Here is a 2617-nt window from a genome sequence, read left to right as displayed (position 1 = left end):
TGTTACCTGGGCAGGCAGCACAGGACACTGTTCCCAAAGCACAGGCTGCACCCCTCCTTGCCACAAAAAAAGCATCTTTGTGCCATAGAAGCAGCTCTTTGCTCTTGTACGAGGAGGGCTGGTAGCGCACAGCTGGCTCAGCCCCTTACCAACAGCAGCACAGGGTTAGACTACATCAAACAAGTGGTGAAACCACTTCCTAAAATGCCAGTAAATCCTGTCACCAAAGGCTCCCTTCTGCAGCTGCTGTTCTATGGCTCTGCACCCACACCAACAACAGGGGCTACTTGTTTCATTTCCATATCCACAACTGCAAAGCTGTATTGGAATTTCTTCCTCATTGCCTCAAGGTCTTAAAAACACAGCATTACAAACCAGGCTGTCCATGCAGCAGCACAGCCATGTGTAGGGTCTCTCAAATGCTTACCACCACCATTTCTCTAAGTCACATTTGCCATTGCTATCCAAGGGCTGGAGCTTTCCATCCAGCTCCCCTCTTCTCCCCATTATGGGCCCTGTCTTGAACACTCTCCAGCAGCAGTTGGCAGACATGTGGCAGTTCCTGCATCCCAGCCTGAGCTCAGCCCTGTCTTTGCTGCGGACACAAAGGAGGTGCCCCGTCCCCTACCCCTCCATCACTGCAGGCATCCACTGCTTTGCCCTCCACAGCCCTCCTCTGTTTTCCAGGACACCCCTGGAGCCAGGGCTGAGCCCTCTGCAGTCATTCTGCCAGCAAAGCCTGGCCAGACACTTCCGGGATTCAACGAATCTTCCAGCTCAGCTCCCCGAGCATCCCACAGGGCACACCGTCCCAGGGTACGGGGCAGACAGCTGAACTGATCACAAGCAGTCAAGCATTCATAGAGGCCCCAAACTTCTTCTCTGGCGTTTGCCAGCAAAGGCTCTGGCAGCGTCGTGGATGAGGGCAGCTGGGGCAGCTTGGTGCCGAGCCAACGCCAGCCCTGCTGAGCTATCTCGTTCTCCAGCATGAATCACACCCTCTCCCCCTCTGGCCGCCCGGGTTTTTTCCCAATCTAGGTGGATTTCGGATCTCCTCAGTCACTCTGAATCACCACTGCCGCCAACCCTTCTTTACCTGGCGGCTCCACGGGGATGTTCCCCACTGGAAATGGTCCAATGACTCCACGAGGGCACTTTGCCCTCCCGAGGATGCCTGGCAGAGAGGAAACCAACCGCGCTCAAAAGCTGCAGCCTTCCCAGACCGAAGCAGCTCAGGACGCCCCATCAAGAGGCAGGGCGGCTCTCAGGGACACGCAGAATCGGGACGCAGAGGTGCGTTGCTCTCCCTTCGCCCGTGCAGGCTCTGCAGAGCGGCGTGCCCCCTGTCGCGCAGCCCGGGGGACCTCGATCCCTCGGACACCCCCGAGCATCCCACGCTCTCGAGCCGCGACGCTCAGCCCCGCAGCCCCTTTCCCACGCTCGGGTGGTGCAAGGCGCCTCTAGAGGGAGCTGAGCCCCGCCCGGCTCCCTTCTACATCTATGGTCTGGGGTTGGGTTTCTTTTTTTTTTTTTTCTCTCTCCTTTTCCCTCCTCCTCCCCGGCCCTGCTCGCTTCCTTCCCCCGCGCCGCGCCGGGAGGAGGCAGGAAGGGAGGCGGCGGGGATGGAGCAGCTCCCCGGGGGGATGCAGTAGCTCGCCGGGATCCCCCCCCCGGCCCGCCTGGTCCCCGCCGGGACACGGTGAGTAGCGGGGAACCCCCGGTGCCCCCCACCCCGAGGTGATGCGCTTTTCCACGCCGCAGGGCCGGGCCGGGCGGTGCCGATCGCTCTGTGAGCCGGAGGAGGGGGAGGTGCGGAGGGGGTCCGGGGGTACAGCGGCCTCGGGGCGAGGGGGGGGGGGGGGGGGGGGTGAGGGCAGAGCCGCGGGGGTTACAGCGCACAGAGCTCCGCAAAGAGAACCGGGCCGGCGGGTATCGCCCCGCGCTGAGTTTTGCCCCGAAGAGCAAATATTGCCCATTTTCGTGATATTTCCTCCAGGTTTTGGGGGGTCGTTCTTGTTTTTTCTCCTTCCCTCGTGAGGCCGCAGAGGTGACAGCCCCCCTTCCCTATCCCCCTCCCCCCCCCCCCTCCCACGGCATCCCCGCGGTTGGGGCCGGGCGGCCCGGTGGGGAGAAGGGCACAGCCGTACTGAGCATCGTGGCGATGTCCGTCTGTCCGTCCCCACGTCTGTCCCCGCTCCGGGCCGTGACCTCAGCGCGGACATCGCACGTGGGGCTGCGTGCTTCCTGCCCGCAGTGCCGGGACGTCGGAGGGGGGGTGGTGGGGGCTCGAGGGCCGAACCCTGAACCGGGGGAGGGGGGGGAGGCACAAATCGGGAGAAACTCATCTGGTTCGCTCGTCTGGGTCAGGCGGGAGGAGCAGGGCCAGCTCTGACCGTGCAGGGCCAGTTGGTGGGGCACAGGGGTCCCGTGTGTGTGCGCTTTGCATCCCCTGTGTGGCTCCGTGCATGGGCTGGGGACCAGGCCTGTGAAATGCTTCTCCCAGAGGATGCTCCGTGCGTTCCCCTGAACAGGATCTTCCTAGCACATCAAGGCCGGAGGGGGAGTGCTGTGCCCATAACCAGGCCTGTTCACAGGGCCCAGCCCGTTATCCACATCC

The 2617-nt window shown here is 62.6% G+C and overlaps 1 protein-coding gene across 1 annotated transcript in view; it reads left to right on the top strand.

The window, feature by feature from the left end:
- The first annotated feature begins 1558 nt into the window (after nt 1-1558).
- The window catches only part of BAK1 (BCL2 antagonist/killer 1), an 11763-nt gene continuing 10704 nt past the window's right edge, over nt 1559-2617 (top strand). The window contains exon 1 of the mRNA XM_042884288.1: nt 1559-1699. The gene's annotated coding sequence lies outside the window, so the exon portion shown is untranslated. The remainder of the gene's footprint in view (nt 1700-2617) is intronic.

The sequence above is a fragment of the Lagopus leucura genome, unplaced genomic scaffold (genome assembly GCF_019238085.1).
Source record: "Lagopus leucura isolate 7727_CA_CO unplaced genomic scaffold, USGS_WTPT01 Super-Scaffold_100043, whole genome shotgun sequence".
Taxonomy (NCBI): Eukaryota; Metazoa; Chordata; class Aves; order Galliformes; family Phasianidae; genus Lagopus; species Lagopus leucura.
The sequence above is the reverse complement of the archived record's forward strand: the minus strand, read 5'-3'. Positions and strand labels throughout refer to the sequence as shown.